We start from the raw sequence: 13,935 nt of genomic DNA, 5'->3' as shown, positions 1-13,935 counted from the left end.
CAACGATGGGGGGCTTACTATCTTACAAGTTATTTGCCACTCAGTCATGGCCATTTAAAAACCTTATAGAGCCCTACGTATTCTTTTTTCTGGAGGCATACCCCATACTGCATAATAAATGCATTGTAATATCCATAGAACACATTTCATAGAAAATAGGATTCATATTTAGCTGTTCAGTATAATGAGCTGACACTGACTAGCTGTCATAAATTTCCAATTAAACAATTATTACTTGAAATTTTGTGGGGTCTTTTTTGTATTTTAGATCTGGTATTTGTGTGTGTGTGTGTGTGTGTGTGTGTGTCAGTTTGCAGACATTTTTGTAGGCTCCTGAAAAGCTCTGAAGGCCCAGAGAACAAATCTAAGTCCCTTCCTCCGGGCAGCCCCACGGAGCTCCTGAGTTGTTGCTTCTCTGTGGATACAAAAGCCCTCAGGCCCTCCAACTGGACACATCATTGCCATTGTCACTGCCAGTATTGCCCTCACCAAAGTCACTACCATCATCACCACCACCTCCATCACCACCAGCGGTGGCAGCAGAGCTGGGCACCAGAACCGCCCCCAGCAACATCATAGCTTCCTTTCTCTCTGTTCTTCTTTCCCCCAAACTCACTCCAGAAAGGTGTTGCCCTTCCAGCAGGGTACAGCTTGCTCTTACAAGGCGAAAGTCCTGAAGCTGGCTGGGTCACCTTAAAGATATCCACAGCAAACAGCTAACGCTTGCCAGGAACATTCACACACACTGGTTATCTTATGTAATCCTCTCTGCCCTCCCCCACTTTCCATGGCCCCTCCACAGGCTCATTACCTCATCCTGAGTCCTGCCGGAGAACTCTGTAGAACCGCCAGGGCAGAGTCACTATTACTCCACTTGGCAAAGATGCCACGGAGAGGCCGAATGCCTGGGCCAAGGCCACACAGCTGGTCAGAGGCGGGAAGAGCCCTCTGAGTTTCCAATTGCCAACAGCGTACCCTGTCCTAAGCCTCCTGTGTTTCCCAAATCTCATGCGTTCAGGTACCAACTCCATGATTTTTGCCAAACCCACAGTTCTATTTTGTACTTAACATTTTTCTTTAAAGTGATGGAATTAATTGCAAACGGAATTGTTTTATCATTACAGTAACCACCAGAATCACTTTCCCTCAAATAGATTACCCTGAAAATAAAGGCAGTGGAAACACAGACGATGCTGTTAAATTCCCCGTAGCTACTGCTGCCTGAAAAGCCCGCCTAACCCTCTCCTAATTAGAAAGGCTGTGCTATAAGGCATTAAAGACAGATTAGCACCTAACTGATAACTTTCTTTGACACAAACAGGAAAGCCTGAAGGAGAACCGAAAAGCAAAACCCAGTTCACTGTATGATTGGATGGTGGTTGTTATCTGTGCCACTGACCACCCAAGTCCACTTCAGGACCCCCAGGACTGCCTGCCCCACATTTAAGGGAGTATTTTGCTCATGCCAGGAAGCTAACACCGTGTAGTGGAAAGGAACCCGGAACCAGTCGGAGGCTCAGTTTTCCCACCTGTAAATGGGCATAAAACCACAGCATGTGATGCTGGGAAGATGAAATGTGAAGGTAAGGGGATGGCGCTAGAGGCGTGATGGCTCCTCAGTAAATGTCCCTCCCCTCCCCATGGCCATTCTCTGGTCTTCTTATCCTCCTCTAGTTGGGTGCGAGAGAAGGCACCCAAGTAAACACGTCTTCATCTGTAAGAGTCTGAGTACAGGGGCGGTTCGCGGAGTCTGAGTTTGGGGCAGAAGGCTTCTCCTCCCAGCGCACCCCTCACTCCACCCCCATCTCAGCCTCCAGGACCCTGATGAAAATCAGGTCTTTTCCAGCAGCAGCTGCGGGTTCGAATCCCAGCTCTGCTACTTGCCAGGGAGGCACAGTTAGCTAGGTGGCTCTGCCTTGAGCCTCAGTTTTTCTTCCTGAGAAGTGGAGATAATAATCCCAACTACACAAGGGTGTCGAGAGGCTTGTGGGGGTTCAGAGCAAGGTGCTCCTAGAACCAGCTACCTGGGTCCTATACTGGCCGCACTGCTTCTCTCTGCAGCCGTAGGGAACAACGGCTTGCATTCTTCCCACCTCAGGTTCTTCACCTGGCAGAATGGAAATAACAATAATCCTCACATTATCTGTCTGTTGTGAGGAGTAACTGGGCAAATGTGTGTGAAGCCCCAGCGCTTACCAAGCCCTCAGCAGGTGTGAATGCTCTACGGATGTACAAGCACTCAGCACAATGCTGGGCCCAGAACCCGCCTTCCTGCAGCTGCCCACTGGCCTCCTGGTCCCTTCTCCTTCCAGGACCTCACCCACATCCCCTCCCTCAGCTATGCTCTCCCAGCCCCCCAGCCACCAGCCCTGGGGGACCAATTCATGGCTACTCAGCTTCTGCCCTAGATGCCAGGCTTTCTGAAGGTGCTCACTCAACACAACTCCAAAGACATACAAAACTGTAGGTTTCACTATTATTTACGATAGGTGAATACTGCAAATGACTTTTACACGGTCAAAACTAGAAGAACAGTTGAGTAAATGATGCCGTGATGGAATTACTAGAGCTGTTGCTAACACATTTTGGAAACTATGAAATAAGGGAAAATGCTTATATTTAAGTAATAAAACAGCAGGATTCAGATTGTATATAGAGGGTGACTGTAACTATGCCTAGCCTGTTAACCTGCAGGGGAGAAACACAACAAATAAAATTTATGTGTAGGGCTTCCCTGGTGGCGCAGTGGTTGAGAGTCCACCTGCCGATGCAGGGGACACGGGTTCGTGCCCCGGTCCGGGAAGATCCCACATGCCGCGGAGCAGCTGGGCCCGTGAGCCATGGCCGCTGAGCCTGTGCCTCCGGAGCCTGTGCTCTGCAATGGGAGAGGCCACAACAGTGAGGGGCCCACGCACCGCAAAAAAAAAAAAAAAAAATTATGTGTAGAAGGGTAGGCTGAATGGTGATAGTGGTTTTCTTTGGATGGTAGTACAATGATTTGTTACTGTTTTCTTCTACGTCTCCTTATTCAAAATCTTCTACACTAAGAATTAATTCTACAGGGACTAAAAATCAACACGAAGGGGGCTTTCCTGGTGGCGCAGTGGTTGAGAGTCCGCCTGCCGATGCAGGGGACACAGGTTCGTGCCCCAGTCTGGGAGGATCCCATGTGCCACGGAGCGGCTGGGCCCGTGAGCCATGGCCGCTGGGCCTGTGCGTCTGGAGCCTGTGCTCCGCAACGGGAGAGGCCATGGCAGTGAGAGGCCCGTGTACCAAAAAAAAATCAACACGAAGATGCAAAATTGTGTATAATATGCTCCCCTTATGTCAAAGGTGAGAATACATATGTACATAGACATGTGTTTATATATGAAGTGTCTATGTTTTCGGATAAAGAAAATCTGAAAAGATACATCACAACAAAATAACAAAATTGACCCCCTCTTTTGGGCAGGGCAGACAGGGCCAGGGTGGAGGGGGCCTTTGTATATTGTACACCACGCGCCTTTGTATGTTGCACTTCTGAACCGTATCAGTGTTTTATTTAATCATAAAGTGAAAAGAAAAAGGCCTAACTATCTAATAAACCTTTCGAAAAAGGCAGTATTTCCCCAAATGGGGACAGGCTGCTACTTAAACAAAGGAATCTGTGCTGGGAATGAATCAGGGGCAAATGAAGTCAGCTGGGGTCTTACTGTGGACTTAACTGAGCTCACGGGCGTGTGCTGTGACTGACAGGGGCTATGGATTGCAGGGCTTCCAAAAAGTCAAATAAGGTCCTAGAACCCTCTCTCTGCTGCCCCCCCCCCACCCAGCCCTTTTTTTTTTACCATGGAGCCTCCCCTGAGAATGATGCTCCTAGGACCCATTGAGGGAATGCAGGGCAAGGGAAAGGCACTAAGGAAGAGAAAGGTAGGAGGCTGGTTCTGCCTCCCAGATCCAAAGGCCTCCTGACCCAGGCGGGCTGTGAGTGAACTGTCTGCACCCTCTGTGGGACTGCGTGGGTGCGGGCGTGGTGACCCAGAGAGAGGATGCATGCCTGGGCCAGAGGGGTGGCCACTGTGATCATTATGGGCCCAGTGCCCCCAGTCACCACATTCTGCAAGAGAAGCTGGAAATCTGGCTTTTACGTGAATTCTTCTGGCTTTAAAATAAAATATCCAAACTTTTCAATGAAACCTCATTTTTAAATGTTGGCTCTTTTTAAAAAAAAAAAATCTTAGAGTTCCCTGCGCATGTCCTCCACCAGCTACCGTCTATGATCTCGGCACGCTCCCGGCATTCTCGCAGAGCAAGGTCAGACCCCAGGATTTCCTTGCTTCTCTAACCACCCTCCCACCTTTCATTATGCCTTTGAGAATTCTGCCCTAGACCAAATTCATTGGTCAGTTGTTCGGGGGGCGGCGTCTGCCTTCTTCCTGGTTGAAGATCAGGCCGACATTTACCCATCTCTGCCCTGGAAGTCTGCTAAGGAGTCCAGGAGAGGGGTGACTAACCCTAGCAATGGGCTCTCCCGGGGGTAGTGAGCGCTCTGCGTCTGGAAGTGATGGTTTAATAGTGCTGTAGCCGGGACTTCTGCTCCGGCATCTAACAGCCTCCCGATGCCAGAGTCTCTGCCCCTTCTGCCCTCCCCCGCCTCACTTTCCCCTCCCCTCCTATCAGGCCCTCTGTGCTCCAGTCAACCAGAAAGCCTCACCCTTTCCTTAACTCTCGACATTCTCACACCTCCGTGCCTTTGTACATCCTGACCCCTGGGTCTGGATCACCCTCTCCCGAGGCCTCCATCCTGTCTCTCAGCCACCCGGAAAATGCCACACTCATGCACCAGCTCCCGCAGCGCCCGTGCCTCCTTCGTCATAGCTGGGACCCTGGGAGGCTGGCATCAGCTCTTCCCGTGTCGTGCATTATTTAGACTCTCCCATCTCCTTCACGTGCTTTTACCTCCCAAACAGTTTTTGGATCTATTGTCTTCTCTCCAGCTGCAGCATTTCAGCCTTTACCCCTGCTCACCTGGACAAGAGCAAGGCCATCCCGATTAGGTGCCTGGCCTCCAGCTCTCTCCTCAGCGCCACCTGCCTTCTTGCTGTCTGAAGAAAGGGCATTTTCAAAAGTGCAACCTGATCGCCTCTATCCTCAGCCTAAAGTCTCTGAGTGACTCCTGCAGCCTACAGGGCAAAGTCCAAACTCTTCAGCTTGGCATTGCAGGCTTTTCATGATCAGGGCCCTGGCAAATCGAATCCTCCGTTACCTCCTTCCACTGTCCCTGGCGCCTCAGGCAAAACCTAATTGTTCTGAATGCCCTGAGCACACCTGGAGGGTTCGCAGCTGTGTCTCTGCATACCTCTTTCCCCACCTTTAGTACCCGGACACCCTCTGTCTACCTGCTGCACTCCATTCCACCCGAACATCCAGCTGTGCGAATCCTCCCCTGATTCCCCCAGGGCAGTGGGTAATGGAGTCCCTGAGGTTTGCTCATGGCTTCAGGGCTGCATCTGTCCCACTGTGGGTTACACGTCTGCCTTCCCCACTACACCGGAATCTTTTGGCAGGTGTCACATTCATCCATCTCTGCGTCACACTGCGCAGGACTAGGCACAAGCAGGCCCCCGGGACCGAATGGCTCTAGTGCTCAGAGAGGGTTTGGAAGTTAGAAGATTATTCTCATGGGAAAAGTGGGTGACTCCAGAGCTGAAAGTGGCCAAGCTGGAGACCTTGTTGGAGCTGTTGACAATTCTTCCTGCTGTTCCTGGAGGCTGGGCACCAGGTCCAGGGTGCCACATGCTCCTAGAGACTGTCCCCACGGGGCTGGCGATAATCAGTCACGCCACCTGCTCCATTCTGATCCGTGACCAACTTGGCTCCAGACAGCTCCCTCTCACTGCCACGGCGCCAAGACTGCGCCCTCCTGGCAGCACTGCCACAGGGAAGCCGGCATCAAAGAAGGGCAGAGCTGAGAAGGCCCTATGAGATCAGCCAATACGGCCCCCTCTGGTTTTCAGATGGGGCAGCTGGGACCCAGAGAGGGGCATATGCTTGCCCAGGGTCACATGGGAGGCCAGTTCCTCTGGATCTTACCAGATAGTAAAAAGAACGATCAAAAGAAACCTTGAGATGTGCTAGAAAAGGCCTAGGGGTGGAGGGAGCCCCTTGAAAGAACAGTGAAGCCCTTTCTGAGGCTGACCCCAGAGCTGCTATGCAAATGATGACCTGGGCAGAGGAAACAACCAACCTTTCGACCAACCGTGCAAAGGTCTTGCATGGGGACCAGCTTGCTGCTTCGAGGCCAGCGTGGCCAGAGCAGAGTGAGTGAGGGGAGATGCAGTAGAAGGTGGGGACAAGGCCCAGTCCTGTAAGACCTGTACACCTTAATGGGGTTTGCATTTCAGACTAAGTAAGGGAAGGACGCAACCAAGTTTCAAAAGATGATTCTGATCTGAATAGACAGTGCTGCAAACAAGATACACAAATGGCCAATAAGCACCCGAAAAGATGTTCAAATTCATTATCCGTCAGGGGAATGCAAATCAAAACCACAATGATATCGCTTCACACCCACTAGGATGGCTAGAATCCAAACGTCAGATCGTAAGCATCAGTGAGGGTGTGGAGAAACTGGAAACTTCAGACACTGCTGGTGGGAATGTAAAATGGGAACCCTGCTTTGGAAAACACTCTGACAGTTCCTCAAAGGATTAAACATAGCATTATCATATGACTTAATAATTCTACTTTTAGGTATATACCCCAAAGAAATGAAAATGTATGTCCTGACAAAAACCTGTACACAAATGTTCAGAGCGACATTATTCATAGTAGCCAAAAAAGTAGAAACAACCCAAATAGCCACCAACTGATGAATGGATAAATAAAATGCGGTCTATCTATACAATGGAATATCATTTGGGCCATAAAAAAACAATGAAGTACTGACACACGCTACAACATAGATGAACCTTGAGGACATTATGCTAAGCGAAATAAGCCAGACACAGAAGGCCACACACCGTATGATTCCATTGGTATGAAATGTCCAGAACAGGCACATCTACAAAGAGATAAAGTAGATCAGTGGTTGGGTGGGAGCAGGGGTGGATAGGGAGTGACGGCCAATGTTTACAAAGTTTCTTTTTGGGGTGATGAAAACGTTCTGGAATTAGATAGCAGTAATGGTTGTACAGTTCTGTGAATATACCCAAAGCAACTGACTTGTATAATTTAAGAGGGTGAATTTTCTGGCATGCGATTTATATCTCTATACAGCTTTTATGTTTTAAAATAAGAGACCACTCTGGTTGGTGGTGGGGAAAGAGGGGCAGCAGGGAGGCCAGACAGCCAGTAATGCAATCACAGGCTCAAAGGAGGCACTTAGTAAATATCCATGGTTCAGGAAGGCCCTTCTCTTCTGAGCCAGGGTTTCTCAACTCAGCATTGTTGACATTTTGGACAGGTTAATTCTTTGTCATGGGGGCATTGTGGGATGTTTAACAGCACACCTGCCCTCTACCCGCTAGATGTCAGCACAGCCCCCCCACCCCAGTTGTAACAGTCAAAAATATCTCCAGACATTGACAAATGTCCCTGGGGACCAAACTGTGCCCCGTTGCGACCCACTGTTCTAACCTCTCTTACTCACCTGGTGGATTCCTGCTTATAATTCCAGAAGCATTTCAGGTATCATCTTGTCTGGGGAGCCTTCACCCTTCGTCCTCTGAGGTCCCACAGTTTCCTAAACAACTCCACCTGCATGAAAGCCCTGAGGACACTGTTTACACACCACTCTTCCCCACACCCGTGTAGGGAGGGCATCTTATGCACCTTTGGGTCCCCAGCAACCAGCACAAGCCCTGGCACTTTGGAGGTCACTGCTGTGCCATTTCTTTTCTTTTAAAAAAAAAATTAATTTAATTATTTTTTTCTTTTTATTGGCCATGCCATGCGGCTTGTAGGATCTTTTTTTTTTTTTGACATTTAAAAAAATTTTTTTAATTGAAGTATAGTTGATTTACAATGTTGTGTTAATTTCTACTGTACAGCAAAGTGATTCAGTTATACATACACATACATTCTTTTTCATATTCTTTTCCATCATGGTTTATCACAAGATATTGAATATAATTCCCTGCGCTATACAGTAGGACCTTGTTGTTTATCCATTCTATATAGGATAGTTTGCATCTGCTAACCCCAAACTCCCACTCCATCCTCTCCCCACGCCCCCAGCAACCACAAGTCTGTTCCCTATGTCTGTGAGTCTGTTTCTTTTTCGTAGATACATTCATCTGTGACATATTTTAGATTCCACATATAAGTGATATCGTGTGGTATTTGTCTTTCTCTGTCTGCCTTACTTCACTTAGTATGATAATCTCTAGTTGCATCCATGTTGCTGCAAATGGCATTATTTTGTTCTTTTTTATGGCTGAGTAGTATTCCATTGTATATATGTACCACATCTTCTTTATCCATTCATCTGTCGACGGACATTTAGGTTGGCTAATTATAAATAGTGCAATGAACATTGGGGTGAATGTATCTTTTCGAATTATAGTTTCCTCCAGATATATGCCCAGAAATGGGATTGCAGGATCATATGGCAACTTTATTTTTAGTTTTTTGAGGAACCTCCATACTGTTTCTCATAGTGGCTATGCCAATTTACATTCCCACCAACAGTGTAGGAGGGTTCCCTTTTCTTCACACCCTCTCCAGCATTTGTTATTTGTGGACTTTTTAATGATGGCCATTCTGAGTGGTGAGAGGTGGCACCTCACTGTAGTTTTGACTTGCATTTCTCTAGTAATTAGTGATGTTGAGCATCTTTTCATATGCCTATTGGCCATCTGTATGTCTTCTTTGTAGAAATGTCTATTTAGGTCTTCTGCCCATTTTTTGACTGGATTTTTTAAAAATAAATTTATTATTTATTTTTGGCTGCGTTGGGTCTTCGTTGCTGCATGTGGGCTCTCTCTAGTTGCGGCGAACAGGGGCTACTCTTCGTTGCAGTGTGTGGGCTTCTCATTGTGGTGGCTTCTCTTGTTGTGGAACATGGGCTCTAGGTGCATGGGCTTCAGTAGTTGTGGCACGCGGGCTCAGTAGTTGTGGCGCACGAGCTCTAGAGCGCAGGCTCAGTAGTTGTGGTGCATGGGCTTAGTTGCTCCATGGCATGTGGGATGTTCCCAGACCGGATCAAACCCACGTCCCCTGCATTGGCAGGCAGATTCTTAACCACTGAGCCACCAGGGAAGTCCAGGTTGTTTTTTTGTTACTGAGTTGTATGAGCTGTTTGTATATTTTGGAAATTAAGTCCTTGTCGGCTCCATCATTTGCAAATATTTTCTCCCAGTCTGTAAGTTTGGACATATTTTTAAGATAAAGCCAATGGTATTTGATGATGCATTGCATGTGATATATGAGAAAAAGAGAACTTTTAAGGATGGCTCCAGGAACCATACTCAACATCCCGTAACAACCCACAATGGAAAAGAATCTGAAAAAGAACACATGTACATATAGGTATCTGAATCACTTTGCTGCACACCCGAAACCAACATAACACTGCAACAACTTAAAAAATTGATTAAAATTTTTTAAAATAAATACAAAAGAAAAGGATGGCTCTGGGATTTTCAGTCTGGGCAACCAAAAGGATGGAGTTGCCAATGAATTGAGATGAATAAGAGAGCAGGTAGGTCAGACTTCAGGGAAGGACAGGAGTTCCATTTCTGACATGCTAAGTATAAGTTAGAGTTCTTCAGAGAAGAGAAACAGAACCATTAGGAGATATATATAAATATATATATATATATATTTTTTTCCATGGCTGAGTAGGTATTCCACTGTATGTATGTACCACATCTTCTTTACCCATTCATCTGTTGATGGACATTTAGGTTGCTTCCATGTCTTGGCTATTGTAAATAGTGCTGTTATGAACATTGGTGTTGATGCTGCCACCTTTATTTATTTATTATTTTAGTTCCATGACCAGGGATCGAACCCGGGGCCCACAGTGAAAGTGCCGAGTCTTAACCACTGGACCACCAGGGAATTCCCTGAGCCATTTCTTTACCTGTAAAGTGCAGAGATGCATTGCTTCCCCCAGGGTTTCTGTAATAGGTACTAAAATGTCAGCCAATGGAGTCTGTTGACACTTCCTGACTCCGGCTAGGAATGTAGACTCTGAATTTAGATGGCCTGGGCTTGAATCCTGTGTGACACTAGGCAAGTGGCTGAAGGTATCTGAATCTTGGTTTCTTCTCTGTAAAATGGGCTATTGCTAGTACCTGCCTCATAGGGTTATCACGAGCACACAGTAAGAACATAACCAATGCCAGATATTAGTGGTATTAAAATTTTAGTATTCCTTCTTCCTTCTAAGGTGCCTGCCAGACCTCAACACAGAGGTGTCCTTATTACTGACAAGCATCCATGCGCCAGCCCTGTCTTGGGTGTTGGCCAGGAGGAGGTGGGAGAGGGTGGGGTATATTGTCATTAGAAGTCAGACAGTTCTATGTCTGCTAATTATTATAGTATATGCTCATTGCATAAAATCTGGAAAGTTCAAAAATTATAAAGAAAGAATAAATCTCCCACTGGCAAACACTGTTAACACCATTTGACTTATCTCCTTCCAGTCTTTTTTATGTGCTTGTCACCAACTTGTGACTATGCCATATATACGCATATGCATAAGCATAAGCATGTCCCCATCCACTAAGAACTGTCCATTTTTCTTAGAGAAGAGACTGGTGGTGGCCAAGGGGGAGAGGGTTGGGGGAGGGATGGAGTGGGAGGTTGGGATTAGTAGATGTAAGCTGTTATATATAGAACGGAAAAGCAACAAGGTCCTATTGTATAGCACAGAGAACTATATTCAATAGCCTATGATAAACCATAATGGAAAAGAATATTAACAAAAGAATGCATATATATATATGTATATGTATAACTGAATCACTTTGCCGTACTGCAGAAATTAACACAACATTGTAAATCAACTATAATTTTAAAAAAAAAGAATTTAGGCTTTTAGCCTGAGATGGGTGACCATTCAAGTTTCTTTTTTATTTTAATATTGTAGTAAAATAGACATAACATAAAATTTATCATTAAAATGTCCATTTTTAGTAGCCACATGGCTGTCCCATAGTTTATTTATCTCCTACTGTCAGACATTTAGGCGCTCTCTGATTGTTGATGAATATCTTTCCAATTGAAAGAGCCTTTGTCCATATTTCCATCCTTTTGTTTGGATGTCCTCCTCTTCTCTTAAAACATTTTTGGCAAAGGAACCTCTCCAGCCTGCTGGGACACCCATTTTCCCATAGCAAGGAGTCCATTTTCCCATCACCAGAGACTTTCTCCCTAAGCTGAGCTAAATCCTTGGGATTGGGACTTAATCCTGTTTCCCTTTCTCTGGGGGCGTTAGTGGAGATGGACATCAGCTGGCCTTCTTTTCTCGTTGGACACATCAGCTGGTAGGGTCAGTTGCATTAGTCATCAGGGGAGGATGCAGAAATTGTTCTTGCAGCCCAGAGAAGTCTAGGTTAAGGTTAATTGAGGTGAGGTGAACTGGGACAAGGTGGTAGAGGAAGGAAGAGAAGTTGGTGGGCTGGAGTGAGTCAGCCTGGTGTCTGCTTCCTATGTGGTGTTGAGTCGTGACCTTCCTTGCTTCCAGACCCCGAGAGAAATCACCTGGCAAAGGCACCCCCCACCCCACTGCCAGCCTTCAGACCCACTTTCTCCAGTGATTATGTAGCAGCTCTTCCTATTACATGTTTAACAAGAAACCAACTAACCAGGTGCCAGGAACACCATTCACAGTCATATTTTGGGGATGGTTTGGTCCTATGAGAAGCACTCTACAGTCAGGCAGAACTGGGGCCAATCCCAGGGCAGGCACATCCCACCAGTGTGACCCTGTGGAAATCACAGACCCTGTGAGCCTTGATTTTCTTATCTGTAAATTGGGGTTGAATGGCGCTGGCTTCCATGATTATTGTGATGACTACAGCCAATACTGTATACATAATGCTTTGAGTACCAGGCCTTCACGGGGCAGGTGCAAGAGAAGTGTTCTTTTCTCATTCTATTCAATCTCCTCATATCTCAAGCTAGAGATGTCAATAAATCTAATTTACTAATTGCCTTTCATAACGTCCAGCAACAGGAAACTCATGAATAGAGAGGAATTCATAACTTTCTATCACAAATAAAGAAACTGAGGCTTGGAGAGATTCAGCCAGGAGGCTTTACTGGACATAAGCTGTCATCTCAAAGATTTCATGTCTAAAAGAACCACCAAGATGTACGTCTGAGTTGGGGAGTGGGACCCCTGACACCACCGCCCCCCATTCTCTGGGCCCGGCTTCATGCCCAGCTGGACCACTAACCATCTCTGGCAAAGGAGACCAGAGAGGACCTGGCACGTACAAATGAGTTCCCAGGAGGCAACCATCGCCAGGACTCTGGCCACGCGAGTTAGTATATGACAGCTGCCACTGGGGAATACCACAGCCCGCAGGTACTTTCCCCCCCGCCCCACCTCCTTACCCTCACAACCACTTCAAAGGCGGCGTTAACATGGTCCTTTTCATGCGGGAGGAAACTGAGGCTCCCACGCTCAAGGTCAGCTGTACTACTTAAGAGGCACAATTGGATTTCCAAGCCGCTAAGCCGAGGCCACTTGCCTGGCTCATCCTGGAAGCTCCAGCCCCCCCCCCCCCCCGCCCCGGGCATCGGGCATCCAGGAGGACGAAGGCTGCCTGAGGAGCTAGGGGTCTCCTCCACGCCCACCCCCTGCGCCCTACCTGCTTTCCTTAAGCAGAAAGTCGTGCCCTGTGCCCACAGACACATGGCCCTGAGAACACGCCAGCGCCCAGACCCGGGAACAAAACAGGGGCTATTTCGGCGAAAGTGGGTTTTCCAAATCCACCCCCAAGGGGGTTTGAGCGCACATCCACCCGACCCCGAGCCCAGAGTCACTGCCGCAGGCCAACCAGGGTTGCATCCCGCGCTCGCAAGGCGTCCCAGGGCGCCACCCCCCGCCCCCGGCCCCGCGAGTCACAGAAGGTAACTGAGGCTCGCCAGCGAAGCGACTTTCCCAAGGTCAGGCACAGTCAGCGCGCGCGGAGGGGCCGGGGTTCGAACCCGGGGTCAGAGTCAAGACGGCGGCGGCGAACCGGGAGCAGCCGCCCGAGGCGGCCCTCTTTCCTCACCAGCGCCCGCCAGGGGACCCCACCCCGAGCTCAGGCCCCGCGGGGAGGCGGCGGCGGCGCTACCTGGAGCTGCTGCCGCTGAAGTGGCTCCGCTCCGGCTCGCCTCCGTCCAGCGCCCGCGCCGGCTGCCCTCCGGCCAGGGATGGAGCTGGCGGTGCGCCCCGCCCGCGCCCTGCGCCTCGCCCCCACTTCCTCGTCTCCGCCTCCAGCTCGCTCCTCCTGGCTTCCAACCGCTCCTTCCCTTCCTTCCCTCTCCAAGTCTCTTTCTCTCCTCCTCTCTCCTCTCTTTCTCCCACTCCGTGCGCGCGGCGCACACACACTCACATTCTGTCTTCCTTGGCTTTTCTCCCTCCCCGCACGCTCTCCCACATCCTCTCTTTTCCTTTCTCCTGGACCTTCTTTCCTTCTCTCTCTGGCCCTGACACTTTCCCTCTGCCTTTCTTTCTGTCAGGCTGCCCCCTATTTCTCTGGCTTTTCCCCCACTCCCTCCCGCCCACTCCCCGCACTCCCCCCACTGCCTGGCCTGGGAGCCAGCTTCCAGCTGTGCAGTAACCGGCTGAGTGGAAGGGGACTTCCCTCTGTGGCCCAGCGCTGGCTTCTGCCCATAGCTGTAGGGCCTGCCCCGGGAGGGCTAGACCCAGGGGATCAGGTGGCACCCCTTCCCTTGGGTGCCCAGCTCTTAGCCACCTGGAATCAAGCTAGAAGAGGGAGAAAGAAC

General features: G+C 48.7%; 1 protein-coding gene across 1 annotated transcript in view; it reads right to left on the bottom strand.

Annotated features, from left to right (window-relative positions):
* HRH2 (histamine receptor H2) overlaps positions 1-13,723 on the bottom strand; it is a 48,512-nt gene extending 34,789 nt beyond the window's left edge. Inside the window, 1 exon segment of the mRNA XM_022595076.3 lies at positions 13,281-13,723. The gene's annotated coding sequence lies outside the window, so the exon portion shown is untranslated.
* Between the last annotated feature and the right edge of the window lie 212 nt (positions 13,724-13,935).

The sequence above is a fragment of the Delphinapterus leucas genome, chromosome 3 (genome assembly GCF_059928025.1).
Source record: "Delphinapterus leucas isolate spDelLeu-1000000601 "Yukka" chromosome 3, BTC_Dleu_Yukka2, whole genome shotgun sequence".
Lineage (NCBI taxonomy): Eukaryota > Metazoa > Chordata > Mammalia > Artiodactyla > Monodontidae > Delphinapterus > Delphinapterus leucas.
This window is presented reverse-complemented; position numbering and strand designations above follow the sequence as displayed.